Source organism: Anabrus simplex, chromosome 1, assembly GCF_040414725.1.
Source record: "Anabrus simplex isolate iqAnaSimp1 chromosome 1, ASM4041472v1, whole genome shotgun sequence".
Taxonomy (NCBI): Eukaryota; Metazoa; Arthropoda; class Insecta; order Orthoptera; family Tettigoniidae; genus Anabrus; species Anabrus simplex.
In genome coordinates, this window is record NC_090265.1 from 1206796351 (window position 1) to 1206813022 (window position 16672).

The window sequence follows — 16672 nt, forward strand, 5'->3', positions numbered from 1 at the left end:
CTTGGAGAAGTGAAAGTAAGGCAAGTGTGTCAATAGGATTATAGCCCTCTCAGGTGATTCCAACGAGCCGGACCGCCTGCTGTGTGAAAAGAACAGAGACTTGTAAATAGCCAGCAATAAGTAAGTGTGACCATTCATGGTTGAATACGTGGATGTGCATTTATTGGGCCACCCTGAAATAAATTAGAATGATAAAACACACTATGTTTATTTATAACACTATCGACGCACTTTGTCTGGAAATGATTTCTATTTTACAACTTTCAGGCTTTTGTAACACTCACCAGCTTGAGTAAGGTTTCTATAGTATTGACGTATTCTGCCTCAAAACCAAGCATGCCAGTATGAATCTAGAAACCATACACAATGAAACCAACAGTTCCATGTTGATTTCGAACCATAATTCCTATATGATTTGTCGAATTTTAGCAATCATGGTACAATAATGCCGCAGAGGTCTGTCTGTCATCTAAATATATCAATATTTTCTTGGTAACGAAAACAAAATTTCGGTGACGATGGAATACTAAATGGCGTGTCATATTTACCATAAAAATGATCAGAATATAAATTCTAGACTTTCTAATCAGAAGCACTTACATTCAACATATAAGCTTCATAGTAATCACTGTACGTTTACACTGGGAGCGTTGAAATTTAAATATCGAAGTACATAACAGACTAATTAAAGGGTTTGAAACATTTAAGCTCTTTAGGCCTCTTCAATCGTGAAATTACCAGCGTTTCGCCTCAATGTGTCAGAGTAACGGCTAGCGCCTCCCAAATGCGAAGGTGTAGAGCCGTGGCCATCCGTCCTCTGCTCGATTGGTTGATCAGAGTGCAGAGCTGTCGGACCAGGGACCACGGATAGCTGGCCACTTGTAGACTGAAGCCTACTCTGCAACCGCTGACCCAACTTTTAACTGCAAGACTCCTTTGTAGGACAATGCAGTGACGGTGCACCAGGGGAAATATGTAGCTCTACTTGTATAAATGACTGCCTTTGGCTTTTATATCAATGATTAGGTTCCGGAAAGGAAACCATAACTTAATTTCGTCGATTGCAATTGTTAAAACCATTCAAGCTTCCTACGTCTTTTCAAGATGTGGCAGTCCAACTGACGAGCCCACTGCCACACTGGGATGAAACACTGGTAATTTGACGACTGCAATCGACAAAATTAAATTGTGTTTTCCTTCTAGGAACTTAATTGTTATACTAAACGAGTTTATCACATTAGCAATTTAGCCTTATAGCCTTATTATCCGTGTTTAACCTTCTGAAATAATCAACGTTTTTATTCTAGAACATAAATACATCTCATTTATCATACCAATTGATGGTTGATATAAACAAATCGTCTGGAATTACATAAGAATGATGTCATCAGATGCAACTTATATATATATATAGCAGCAGCCATTTATTACAAGTTGTTACAAACACGTCACGTAACAAATATAAGAGTACAAACTGAACAAGGTTATAAGTTGCTGTTATATGAAGAAGTAATTCTAATGTAAATCAAATTCTTATTGTACAACGTAATTAGTCTGGGCGTTAGATGGTGTTCGAACCCACCACACCCGAAAGTAAGCTTAAGCTATATGGCCCTTATCGCACGACCAGCTCACTCGGTGTGTCTTTCCTATATTGGACTGCATTTCTCTTCCTCTTTTTCTCAACAAATTTCAATTGAAACTGGTATATGAGATCATTAACTTTGCGGAAGGGAATTTTTTACTTCAGATATCTAAAGAGTAATTTCTTACAGAATTGTTTGAGAAAATTGTTCATCAAACATTTCTCGTCATCCGTTAAATTCTGTCTGCTTTTATATTAATTCCGAAATGGTGTTGCAATCTTATTTCATGCATAGAGAAGTCGTGTTCTTTGAAATTTAAGGAGTGCCTCGACTTGCTTTGACTTCAGCGTCGATCAACTCTGTATAGGCACTGCCTGCTCTCAATAGACTTCACTTTCAGAACATCAAAAGACATTTACGTTAACATTTCTCCTTTCATCTTATTTTGAAATTTCTCTACTTTGAACCGTTTTTAATCATCTGCGCTTTCATTCGTTCCTCTCCTTTGGCACGTAGATTGAAATAAACTCTACGAAACCCCCTTATAGGGGATGTGTGTGTGTGCGTGTAGCCAATGAAAAGAAGGAGCAGGCAGAAACACGCTATCTGACACCGACGATCCAAAACTCGCAAACACATGTGATGCGTGAATAGGCATACACATGCCAGTAGGTAACGGTAACAACCTTGTACATTACACGGTTGAAGAAATGTGAATGGTGATATGGCTTCGAACTCGGATAGAAATTGCAAACAAGTATAAATGAAACAGAAATAAGGTAGAAAGTGTGTGAATAAACAAGCACAAATCGAACAATATGTGTTACCTATCTGAAGCTGTAAAAGCGTGCTCAGCCGGAAGGGAGTGAAGTCAATTTCCAGCCAGGAAGTTGAAAATTTAGAAACAATATTCCCACCTCTGGAGAGACAATGGCCCAGAGTTTCACTCAACTTAAAACAAAAATGAGTAATAGTTATTTACTGGGGGCAAAGGCGGTACAGGATAGAACGAACCACTCTGTTCCACTTAGTGTCGAAGTACCGTAAATTATGGTTTTAGGAAAGTAAAAGATGTATTGAGAAAGTTTCTAAAAATCTCAAAGAAACCTATCATCTGAGCTTTCCTTCAACAAAAGAATTTGAAGACTTGTCACATGCTAAAAACATATTGAGATATATCATCAAATGAGTCATCACTGATCTGCGTTTAGGGATGTCACCAAGGTAGCAAATTCCTTATCAACAGTCTTTCCTTAAATATTTTCAAAAAAGAAATGTATCGAATATTTTCCTTGAATAATTATTCCAATCCCTAATTCCAATTCCTATAATGAATACTGTCCCCATTCTTTTCTTTTGAATTCCAACATTTTATTCCTACCTTTAGAAGTTCCACACAAACTTATTCCTCAACTAATGTCATCGTAATGATATAGTGTAAGAGTAGCAAAAACAAATGATCAACCAATAAGACAGATGCAACCGTGAATAAATTAACGATTAACCACTGAAACAAGTAGAATTATGTAAATAAAATCTGCATTTAACAACGAAAGGGTACTTCGTATATTAATAATTCTACACAAATAAAATTGTGGGAGCTTCGTCACCCACAAAGATTGGTATATTTTCCAAATGTTTTGGATAATCATCCGTTTTAGGTCGTTTGTTCCATCATCACGGAGAAGTGCATGAATATATTTTGGCCAAACGTCATACCACCCAGGAGCAGATTTCAAATACATTTGATCCCAACATCAGTGAATGGTCTGGATATTTATACGAACACCTTAGAAGCAGTTTTTTAATTTCTCATACTATTGATTTTCTGTCAAATATATGGACTCTTTGTAAAAAAAGGAGGAAGTCGGTCTATTTTATATAACTTTCGTCTTTCATCGTTTTTATAACTCATGAAATAATAATAATAATAATAATAATAATAATAATAATAATAATAATAATAATAGACAATACTAATAATAATAATAATACCATTAGTTTTACGTCCCGCTAAATACTACAGATTTCAGAACCGTATGATGCCGGAATTTTGTCCAGTAGGAGTTATGTTACGTGCCGGTAAAGCCACTAACACGAAGCTGACATATTTGGGCAGCTGTGGGTGGGGGGCGGTAGAATAACATCCACGGTATCCCCTGCCTGTCGTAATAGGAGACTGAAAAGAGCCCCAGAGGCGTAGGAACGTGGATTAAGTGACCACGGGGTCCTTATCTGAGTCCCGGTATTGGTTCCACTTACTTGTGCCAGGCTTCTAACTTTTACCTATCCTATCCGACCTCCCTTGATCAAGACTTGTTCTTTTCCGACGCCGACGGTAATAGAGCATTCGAGCCTCGAGAGCCTTTCATCTTTACGCCCTTCGTGGCCCTTGTCTTTCTTTGGCCGATACCTTTATTTTTCGAAGTGTCGGACCCCTTCCATTTTTTCCTCTTATTAGTGTTAATAGAGGATGGCTGGTGCGTTGTAATTCATCTTAAAACAATAATCACCACCATCAGCGGCCCACCTTCAAATACCACACGACTGAGCCCAGATGAAATCCTCCAACCTGGGCTGAGAAAGCAAGTGCTTTACCGTCTGAGCCACTCAGGTCGGCATTTCCTTTCATATCCCTCATGGCACGTACAGCCCAATTAAGGCCATGGCTTGCATGGTGATTGCTGCCTAGCCAGATGGCATGCCAAGCGGTCAGTGTGTCAACATCGTACGCCCAAAAATAATATAATATAATATAATATAATATAATATAATATAATATAATATAATATAATATAATATAATATAATATAATATAATATAATATAATATAATATAATATAATATAATATAATATAATATATAAAATAACATGCACTGACTGACTGACTGACTGACTGACTGACTGACTGACTGATTCATCATCGCCGAGCCAGAACTACAGGACACAAAGAAATGAAATTTTGGGGATACATTTATATTAGGGTGTAGGTGCTCACTAAGCGAGGATATTTTGATATTCCGTCGCTAAAGGGGTGAAAAGGGGGGTTAATTTTTAAAATCAGTGTATCTATATCTCAAAACTTTCAAAGTTTACAGATGTAAGAATTTGTATTTAGAATCTCCTTTAAAATAAAGATAAAAGTATCTTTTTGTTTTCGAAAAATCCCATTAAGAGGGGTAAAAAGAATGAAAAAGGAGCTGAATGCCTTTAATTAGGATACTTATATCTCAGAACCTGAAGATATTACACACCTGGAAACTGGTATTTGAAATCTCCTTTAAATCTAATTAACGATGGTTAAAGAGGATTAACAAATGGGGTGAATTTTTAGACATTTAAAAAATGAATATATCTGTATCTCCAAACTTTAAAAGTTTACAGATGTACAAATTGGTATTTAGAATCTCTTTAAAAATAAAGAAACACGCACTTTTTGTTTTCGGAAAATCCCACTAGGAGGGGTGAAAAAGGGTGAAAAAGGGGTTGAATGCTTTTAATGAGGATACTTATATCTCAGAAACTATAGATATTACAGGCCTGAAAATTGGTATTTGGAATCTCCTTTAAAAATAAAGAAATACGTATTTTTTGTTTTTGGAAAATCAGTTAATGGGGGTTAAACTGGAGTGACAAATTCGGTGAATTTTTAGAAAGACTATATCTACAGTATATCTCAGAAACGTACAATGTTACAGACATAAAAATTTGTATTTGGAAACTCCTGCAAAAGTAAAGAAACATAGGTGATTTGCTTTCGGAAATTCCACTTAAGTGGAACTAAAAACGGGGTGAAATTTTAAAATGAGCATGTCTACAGCATATCTCAAAAACTTAACATGTTACAGAAGTGAAAAATGGTATTTTTAATCGGTATTAGAAATAAAGAAACACGTAATTTTTGTTTTCGGAAAAACCACTTGGGTGGGGGTAAAAATGACTGAAAATGAGGTTGAATTCTTTTTATTAGGATACTGATATCTCCAAAACTGAAGATGTTACAGGCGTGAAATTTGGTATCTGGGATCTTCTTTAAAATAAAGAAATATGAATTTTCTGTTTTCGGACGTCCACTTAAAGTGGGGGGGGGGGAGAATTGAAAAGGTTGTTGAATTATTTGTAAGAAGATACTATTATCTCTGTTACGGAGTTATCCGTGGTAGTTAGAGGATAAAGAAGGTGCGGGCGGGAATAGGTCTCAACTACAAAATTAAAGTTAAAACTTTAACAAAGGTTATATTTTCAAAACTTAACAATGATGACACAGAATTTGTAAACTTAACAAGTCAACAACAAGCCAAAATTAGATACAAAGAAATCACAAGATTTAGGGGGTAATTACAAGATCTGGGCTCTCAGCTCACAATAACAAGATACCAATGGGCAGAACACCCTTAATTACATGGAGCATTAGCTCCCAATTTTACATCTCAAGCCTCTCTAAGGCACTATTACCACAACACTATAAAGAGCTGTCCCGCTCTCGATTTTACAAGCCCATCAAAGGCTACCACAAACTTCATTTCTATCTGCCCTTAAGGCACACAAGGAAACAGGGGTAATTAATACCCAACCTACGGAGCCTTCGCATGAAGAAAACAAACAGGTTAAGAAAAATGGCCCAAAATATACAAAATGAATGGAGGCGATAACTTGCACTCCTACACCAAGTTTTGTCTAAAAACCTATGTGGCGCTAGGCCGATGATACAGGGGCTAATCCCAATCTATGGAGGTGACTAGTCGGCAAATAAGTTTAAGACTTTAAGAAGGAAGAGAAAAACGGTTACGAAAACATAGTCACCTCAAATTCAAAATGAAGGGGAGTTCGAGAGGGTGAAGCACTCCCAATCCCCGCTTTACAGATTTGTAATTTGTAGATAGACAGAAAAGAATTTACATTTTAAAGGAGTAGGTTACATACTAAAGGTTTCGAACCCTCGCCGAGAGTTAAACTGCTGAGCTAGCAAGAAATGAAGATGTTAACAGGCCATTACCTTGTAGATGAACTGCTGCTTGGAGAAAGAGGCGCTTCCCGTCCCCTGCTACATATCCACACACTAAGAGAGATGTTACTGAAGTGGCACCGAGACAAGAAAATCAGCAGTTTATATACCCTCGTGGAACATTCGAGACCTTTCATGAATGATAACAACCCGCCCACAAACTTTTATTGGCCAACAGCAAAAACTAATACACAAGATGAGGAAGAAACACCTTATTGGTGGAAAATTAATTACGTAAATTCATGATTGGTTACATTCAAAACGGGCGGAAAGAAAGGATTTATATTGCCAACCCACAAACCACAGAACAAAATTTAGTAAAAATAAAACTTAGGAATACAATATTTCTCAAGAAAGTTCATTCCATTGCACCAGAGTGTGTTACCATAGTTTTGGGTAGCGACATCTGTTAGAGAATGTTCAAACTTCTTGATACGGAGCAAACAAACACAAATCAAAATAGACACAGTTCAGAACACTTCAAAATTACCAAATTTACAGTAGTGACATCTTCCAAGAAACCGTTGAGTTAATACAGTTTGTTTGTTACCGGGCGAGTTGGCCGTGCGCGTAGAGGCGCGCGGCTGTGAGCTTGCATCCGGGAGATAGTAGGTTCGAATCCCACTATCGGCAGCCCTGAAAATGGTTTTCCGTGGTTTCCCATTTTCACACCAGGCAAATGCTGGGGCTGTACCTTAATTAAGGCCACGGCCGCTTCCTTCCAACTCCTAGGCCTTTCCTATCCCATCGTCGCCATAAGACCTATCTGTGTCGGTGCGACGTAAAGCCCCTAGCAAAAAAATACAGTTTGTTAAAGTTCAGGCTTTCTCCTGTAGAGAAGTTTCAACTGGCGCGATATTTGAATTCGCGGCGTGGAGGTGTACCGCCCGGTACAATCTCAAAAACGAAAAATGTTGCAGACGTGAAAATTGGTTTTTGAAATCTGCTTTAAAAGTAAAGCAACGCGTATTCCTTTGATTTCGGAAAATCCAACGAAAGGGGTGAAAGATATGAAAAATTAATTGAATTAATTGGGCGCCAAATGTAACTGTTCCACCTCATCAAAACACTTGAGGAGATGAAAGTTATTATCTTGGGACACATGAATATTAAATAAACTATTTGTGGCTTGCCCGCAAATTGCCACGCAAATAGAAACAATAAACATTCCATGGTTCCCCATTTCTCTATGTAATGTTTGGGCGCCATGGTTACAGTTTGAAATAAAACTGTAAACCAAAATTTATATTTAATATCATAGAGACTTATACTTAAATCACAGGGGTAGGATTTTAAATAATTAACCATTAAGTATCGCTTAAGAAAGAAAATTAACGCAATATAAAATACAATGAATTTATTATACAAAAAAAGGAGATGAATCGGAAAAGTTTCCTTAAAGTGTGGAGGGTTTTAGAATTTACTGAATTTAATATTGCTTACTTTATCTAATTGAAGCTCACCAATTGCAGCTTCCGTTGAAGTCATCTGGTTTCCGTGGTTACTCGTTCTTTCCTTCTCGATGTAGACTTTGTTCCATGGACATCCTTCCTTCCTTCTCTGATGTGGTACGGGCTATCTGGACTAACACTCCCTACTTGCCTAGTCTTTAAATTAGACATTGGCCCTATACTTGTAATAACTGATCAGCGTTGATCGTATGAGGAGAAAATTCAGAGATATGAATTTTTCCATATTAGTAGAAATCTCAATCCAACTGAGCTATACTATTTATACGGTACAGACTTGTACCAAAATTCCGTAGACTTGAACTTAAACATAGTTCTTCGTCCACAATATTTACTGAATATAACACAAGCCGTAAGCTTGTTTCGTTTCACGCAGATCCGATAACATTACCGCACGTAAGTACTGTATCGAAGCGATAATACATTATACAAAAATAACTATGTCGCGGAGCGACCACACACTGTTTCAAAAATCAAATCATCTCGTACAAATTAGATGTTCACAGTAGAAGTAGTAGTGATGGAGTATCTCGTTAGGTTGTAAGGTTGTAAAGTCTTGTTCTCGTGTTGAGAATCAGTATATATCCGGGCTCACCCCCACTCTTGGTAACAGTTCAATCTCAAAACTCATATACAACGAAGTATCTGATTCGATAGATCGAAGCATCAACTCCCTTTCTCTTCTTCCTCGACAAGTCCAGAAGGCGTGGCGATGATATAGCTGACCAGCTTGCAAGCCTCGCACACGGGTCGCTGTTTACTAGCCTTGTTCATAAGATAAACCCATGACGCACGCAAAATCCCAAGCTTCAAGAATAACCCTCCGTATATACAAACATGAGATGAAATGAAAACAACTATGTCTCAACATATTGACCGTATTTACAACATAATGAATTCTTATCCTACATAATATAATAATTTAAATAATAAAACGATGTTATCATATATACAATATGATTCCAAAAAGCCTTGATTACAAATGATTGACGTTGAATAAAAATGTTATTACAAATAATTGCCGATGGCGGATAAACTTGATATCAAATGATATAGCGTAAAATGATATTATATTAAATTAGTAGGGCTTGAGAAGCCTGGACGGTTACAACACTTCAAAATTACCAAATTTACAGTAGTGACATCTTCCAAGAAACCGTTGAGTTAATACAGTTTGTTAAAGTTCAGGCTTTCTCCTGTAGAGAATTTTCAACTGGCGCGATATTTGAATTCGCGGCGTGGAGGTGTACCGCCCGGTACAATCTCAAAAACGAAAAATGTTGCAGACGTGAAAATTGGTTTTTGAAATCTGCTTTAAAAGTAAAGCAACACGTATTCCTTTGATTTCGGAAAATCCAACGAAGGGGGTGAAAGATATGATAAATTAATTGAATTAATTGTATGAAGATACATCTAATAAAAACTAATGTTATTACAGACTTGAAAATTGGTATTTGGATCTTCATTAAAAACAAAGAAAAACGCAATTTTGGGGGGAAAATCGTCTTGGGGCGGCGGTGAAAAGCAGTTGAATTCCTTTTATGAGGACGCATATCTCAAAACTGAAGATGTTAGAGTCATAATAAGTGGTGTTTAGGAGATCCTTTACTAATAAAGAAACAAGTTTTTTCAGGAAAATTCACTTAACGGTGGGAAGTGTAAAAGGAAGTGAAAAACGTGAATTATTTTCATGGGGATACTTATATCTCAAAAATGAAGGGAACAGACGTGACGATTGGTATTTGGAATCTCCTTTAAATATACAGGAACACGCCTTCTTTTTTCGGGGGGTTTAAATCACCTTAACGGCGGTGGGGTGATAAAGGAGTTGAGACCAATTGATTTTATTGTTCATAATTTACTTGATTCTGATCATAAACCGATCATTTTTAATCTTTCCTGGGTTCGTTTTCAAGAGCCATCGTTTCCTTTGGAGAACACAGATTACTGTAGGTTCCCCTGGCGTAGAAATAAAAATGTAAACACACTTGAAATAAACGATAGGAATGATATTGACCGTGGAATTGTTCACCTCTATAATAAGGTCAATAATACACGGAAGTATATCATTTTTTTTAGTATTTATTGATGAACAACACAGGCGTTTAGCCCCAATACATGTTCACAATAGAGTCTTACCTAAGCCACCCTACAACTAAATAAATAGCTGAATAAATAAACAAATAATATAATAATAATAATAATAATATAATAAAATAATAATAATACGGGAGTAATAATAATAATAATAATAATCATATAATAAAATAATAATAAAGGAATAATAATATTAATAATCAACTGGCCAACGGTAGATTCCCTCTATGAGCCGTTTGCCTTACTTGCAATATCTCACATATGTGATCCCGTAGCAAGATTACACCTTCCACCAACTGTCCTTTCTTACTCAGCACATTCCCACACCGCCATTGTTTTTTTTTTCTGTTTGACCTACTCTGCTTTGGTGTGCTCAGGCCAACCATGCCTATGTTTACCTTCAGCATTTACATCAGCTTTATTGTTCCCTGACCTACTCCAAAATAAACTACCACAGCAACATTACACGAATACATACCAAACCAGCCAAAATAACAACAATATTCCGTCATTACATTCCAATCCACCATACCACAACTTTCACAAAACCTCGGTAATATTGCTTCATTTCATTTCATTCCGTCATACCACTCCATAATAACATTGAAATTTCGACACCTCTCCAACAACATATTTCTTCGACCCTTCTGCACCAACAAACCAAAATTTACAAAATGATCCTCAATCATCAATACCACCTCCTAACTCCTACGAATTCAGCCGTAAATAAACCATCTCAATACCAAACCATACATCACCTCATAACCACATTTCCAACACCTCCTTTCCATATATACCACTTCTACTTCTCCGACAATTACACTCACCTTCTGCTTTCCACTATCTTATATCACCACTTCCAACTTCTCTAATTTCAATCTATTTAACAGACATATCACATATCATAACTTAATCAATTTACCATACACTCATACTCCTCCTATTACCCATCATAATTACCTACCGAAAACTCCATCTTCCACCAAACCAAAATTTACAAATAGCCAAATTACATTACTACAACTTCATACTTTTCCAACACCACATTTCAACATCATCACGAGTACACCCCCACTTCTCCATACCTTTCCAACACCACATTTCCACATTTACCACCTCTACTTCCAACACCACATTTCAGCCCTAGCACACACTCGTCATCACAACATTTAATAACTTACTTACTCGCTATATTACAAACAAACCAAAAATTTCAAACACCAATACAATATACCACCTCCCAACTCCCACGCAATCATCCGTAAATAAACCATCTCAATACACATAATAGCAAACCATACATCACCTAATCATAAATACTAGGCTATCAGCCCTAACACACACTCGTCTGCCATCACTCCGCATTTATACCAGTCACCAATACAATACAAAATGATAATAAACTCACCTGTTTCCAGCTCCAAAAATTAAATAGCCATCAACACCACATTTCAACCCTATAACATAGCATAACTTAAATACTAAGCCTTCAATACTTCCAACACTACACTTCACCCTCTTATACCACCATTTCTCCCACACCACATTTAAACTCTGTAACATATCATAATTTGCTCAATTTGCCATACACTCATATTCATCCTATTACCCATCATAATTACCTCCCGAAAACTCCATCTTCCACCGAACCAAAATTTACCAATAGCCAAATTACAACACTTATCCAACACCACATTTATCATCACTCCTCCAGCTCCAAATAACAACAAACTGCCATCCACCATAATTATACCACCACTTCTCCAACACCATCTTTCAACCCTTTAACATATCATAACTTGCATACCACTTCTCCATCACAACATTTCAGCCTCCACGCCCTTAATTACTTACTTACTCACTATATTATTGTTTTTTACTACTTTTAACCTAGCTCTCATCATATTGTCCGTATATCTTCTTCTATCTCTCCCTATGCTCAAACTCAAATTCTGTGCGAGGTACTCATAGGTTAACTTTGGTCTTACTTTTATATCCTGATCTTGTCTAACTACACCACTACACCCAGCTCTCTCGGCTTCTTGTTGCTCGTTCTCCTTTCCCTCAATACCCCTTTGTTCTTCAGCCTCTCTCCTGCATTGTCCGTCCACTGCTCTTTCCTTACCGTTGTTCGTACTTCCACTTAGCACCTCGCTCTGTCTCTCTTGACACTTTTCAGAACTACTTCCTATAATTACACTTACACTGTTACTTCTTGTATTTTGCCTATTCTCTCCACTACTCGCTGCACTGCTCCCTTCTTCTTCAGCCCGCTTTGCCTTCATCTCTAAGTCCATACTAATACTGATATCACTCCTCACTTTCCTACCTTTCGTTGCACTACTCACTTTTTCTTCGTCTTCTTTTATCCTCCTGTCTAAGTCAATCAGTCCATTTACAGTCCAAATTTTCTTCCAATTTCTGCCTGCTACCACTAGCTCTTGCCCTTTAATAGTCGCTCTCAAACCTTGATTTATTGCACGAAACTTATGTTTTCTAAGTATTTTCTCGTTCCTAATCGTCTCCCATCCAACGTCTCTCTTGATCCATATTTTCTCTCTCTGCATGTTACTCGCATTTCTTACCACAGCATCAGCCATCAACGTAGAAAACAGTTCTAGTTTGATAGGCCTTTTGCCCCTAATTTTTCCCACCCTCTGCACATCATCTATATCTACTTCACTAAAATTAAGTTTCAACTTCCCCTGTATTAAATCCACAACTTTGTAAGTTGTCAGTACTTTGTCTTCTCTCAACTCTTCAGGCACACCATAGATAAATAAGCACTTCTTTCTTCGATGTACAGTATTTGCTTCCACTTCTATTTTCAGCTTCAAGTTTTCCTTTTCTATTCGCCCTATTTCCTCCCTTAATGCTGCCACTTCTCCGGTGTTATGTCTCACTTGTACTGTTATGCCTTCCGTTTTCTCTCTTAACCATACCTCCATTCTTTCAAATTCCCTGGTTTGTTCCTTAATCATATTTTTAATTTGCTCAAAAGGGCCAACTTCTTCCACCGCCTCTTTTACAGCTCTTTTGAATGCGTCCATATTTTCCCTTTCTTCATTTCTACTAGGGGTCGGGCCTGGGTTCAATTCGACCCCCCCAATACATAGCAAAATTAAAATCACCGCCGCTGATAGCAATAATTCACCTTTTCTCTCCAAATCCATATAACACCTTCCTAATTTCATTTCTTCTTTCTTCATTCTTCTCTGCCATCCTCCTACCGTCGCCCTGTACTGCTCTATACTAATCATAGTCGGCACACTTCTCCACAAACTTCCAGCTCTCGGCACTTTCACCCACACCTCCCACTCCCGGGACCCTCCGCTCAACGCGACCTCACTCGTCCGTGGCTTAGGCAAGACTGGAAGTATATCATTCGAATCGCCAGAAATCACGCGCACTTGCCTACGCGCGACAATCTGCTTATGCACATTTTCAGCAATGACAATGGCAGCAGATGTAATTTACCACGAAGTAGCAGTCTTGCATCTTGCTGCGGGGTCAGAACATCAATAATTAATAATAATAACCTAAATTCAACTAATATCACCCACCCTATTAATAATAATAATAATAATAATAATAATAATAATAATAATAATAATAATAATAATAATAATAATAATAATCTGGACCGTCGTCAAAATGTGCGGACCGGGCTGGAAGCGGGTCCTGACCGGGTAATGACTACGAATGAAATCCGGCCGCTAGTTCCGTACCACCAAGGCACAAAAGACGACACCACGCCGGATCTCCCCAAGGATTTGATGCAAAGTAAAAATGCTTATAGGAAAAGATGGCAAAGATTTAGGGACCCAACTGACCGGGCGGAATACCTGAAGCTAGCCCGAGAGGTACGAAATCGATTGTTGAAAAGAAAGATTGAAAAATGGACGGAAATTTGCCGTAATCTCTCAAAAAAACGTGTCAGATCGCAAATTTTGGCGGATTCTCTCAGAAAACGAGTAAGATCGCGAATTTTGGTACAATACCGTAGCGAAACACGGGTACCTCGCTAGTCTATTACACCCAACAGACTTTGCTCGTAGGTGAAACGTGCAGATAAATCGTGCACATGCAGCATGCAACTGTAACGTTACGTTAATCTTACTATCCTATCAGATATCAGTGTGTGACAAGTTTTCCTTTGATGACCCCTATTTACAGCAAAATGTAAGTCACGAAACATAGAGAAATGCTGATCTAACACTAAGATAAACAACCTTAAATAACTCCTAGCTCCTGGATCACCCATAAAATAATGTAACACATGGTGCAAATTCCCAAATGATAAGTTATGTACATTAAAAACATAAGTGATTTCAAATCATCTTAACAAAATGGCCTGATAGACTCCTACGTCATGACTAAGTCTTGTTCTAATTGCCAAAGGGCTTAACTGACTACTATTTACATAATTAATTGCTAACTTTCTACGTAACTGTCTCTAATCCTACCACATGCTTACAAGTTTGGTTCACTTATCTCATGTTCGGTGACCTTCTCCGTCCTCCTTCAGGACTCGGCTATGGTATTCAGCCAAGCATGGTGACGACGTTGTTAATAGATGCTGGTCCTCTCGTATTGATGTCTTCGGGTTGATCCGCATTATCTTGGGGCTCCGCCTTGACGTTCCTGTCCACACGGTCTTGAAACTCGGTTCCAGAATTACTAGAATGAAATATTCAATTATCTATCGGCACAGCACAGTGGTTATACAGACGCCGTTTCCTGCGTACACTAAGCAAGTTTGAAACGTACTGAATTTAAGACATCATTTAATGTAGTGTTAAAAATTAAACACGCACTGGGGAGTGTCAAGGCTTATTTATGCATGAGTTCATAGCCTATTTGTTGAGTTAAACTGATTATTCTCACCCAACTACACATGTGCATTCTTCAAAAACACAGAAATAATTTCAGTTCGCTGATTACAGTCTACTGACGATCTAAATCATACAACGAGTTGACCCGTACCACTTCTGTGACTAAGTCTATGCCATAGGTAAAGTTTCAAATCAATTAATTACGCGCTCATGACCACACTATGACGAATCAAAATTAATTTCACTAGAAAAACTGTTATTCACATATCTATAGTTCGAACGGTTAGCGCGAACACTTCAAAAGTAATCTCAGTCCTTGTTTTAGACAATGGTTTATGGCACAATAACACAGACAGACCCGTGACACGTACCAGCAGCAATCTTACCGACGAATGAGATGCCTCCCTGCCAATCTCTAATCTCTTATAGGGAGCAAGAAAGTGAAGCCACGCCGGGTGAACTCCCTCCAAACACTCTTGAGTTTGGTATGCAGCCACTAAACAGCCTCCCACTCTTTTTCTAGTCCAATTGCACTCATTTTGGCCAGTAGTCTTCCATGATCTACCCTATCGAATGCCTTAGATAGGCCAATCGCAATACAGTCCATTTCGCCTCCTGAATCTAGGATATCTGCTATATCTTGCTGAAATCCTACCAGCTGAGATTCAGTCGAATAACCTTTCCTAAACCCAAGCTGCCTTCTGTCAAACCAGTTATTAATTTCGCAAACATGTCTAATATAATCAGAAAGAATGCCTTCCCAAAGCTTACATCAATGCATGTCAAACTGACTGGCCTGTAATTTTCAGCTTTATGTCTATCACCCTTTCCTTTATACACAGGGGCTACTATAGCAACCCTCCATTCATTTGGTATAGCTCCTTCAACCAAACAATAATCAAATAAGTATTTCAGATATTGTACTATATCCCAACCCATTGCCTTTAGTATATCCCCAGAAATCATTTCCAGCTGCTTTTCTAGTTTTCAACTTTTGTTTCTTACTGTAAATGTCATTGTTATCATAGGTAAATTTTAATACTTCTTTAATGTTACTCATATCCCCTATCTGGATATTACCTTGTAACCAACAATCTTTACATACTGCTGACTGAATACTTCTGCCTTTTGAATATCCTCGCATACACACTCCCCTTGTTCATTAATGATTCCTGGAATGTCCTTCTTTGAACCTGTTTCTGCCTTAAAGTACCTATACATGCTCTTCCATTTTTCACTAAAATGTGTATGACCACCAATTATGCTTGCCATCATTTTATCGTTAGCTGACTTCTTTGCTAGATTCAATTTCCTAGTAAGTTCCTTCAATTTCTCCTTACTTCGATAACCATTCCTAACTCTATTTGTTTCCAGTCTGCACATCCTTCTTAGTCTCTTTACTTTTCTGTTATAATATAGTGGATCCTTGCCATTCCTTACCACCTTTAAAGGAACAAACCTATTTTCACATTCCACAACAATTGCTTTAAACCCATCTCAGAGTCTGTTTACATTTTTTTTACCATTTTCCAGCGATCATAGTTACTTTTTAAAAACTCCCTCATGCTTGTTTTATCAGCCATATGGTACTGCCTAATAGTCCTAATTTTAATACCTTCCTTTCTTTCACATTTATTTTTAACTACGGCAAAGACAGCTTCGTGATCAGTAATACCATC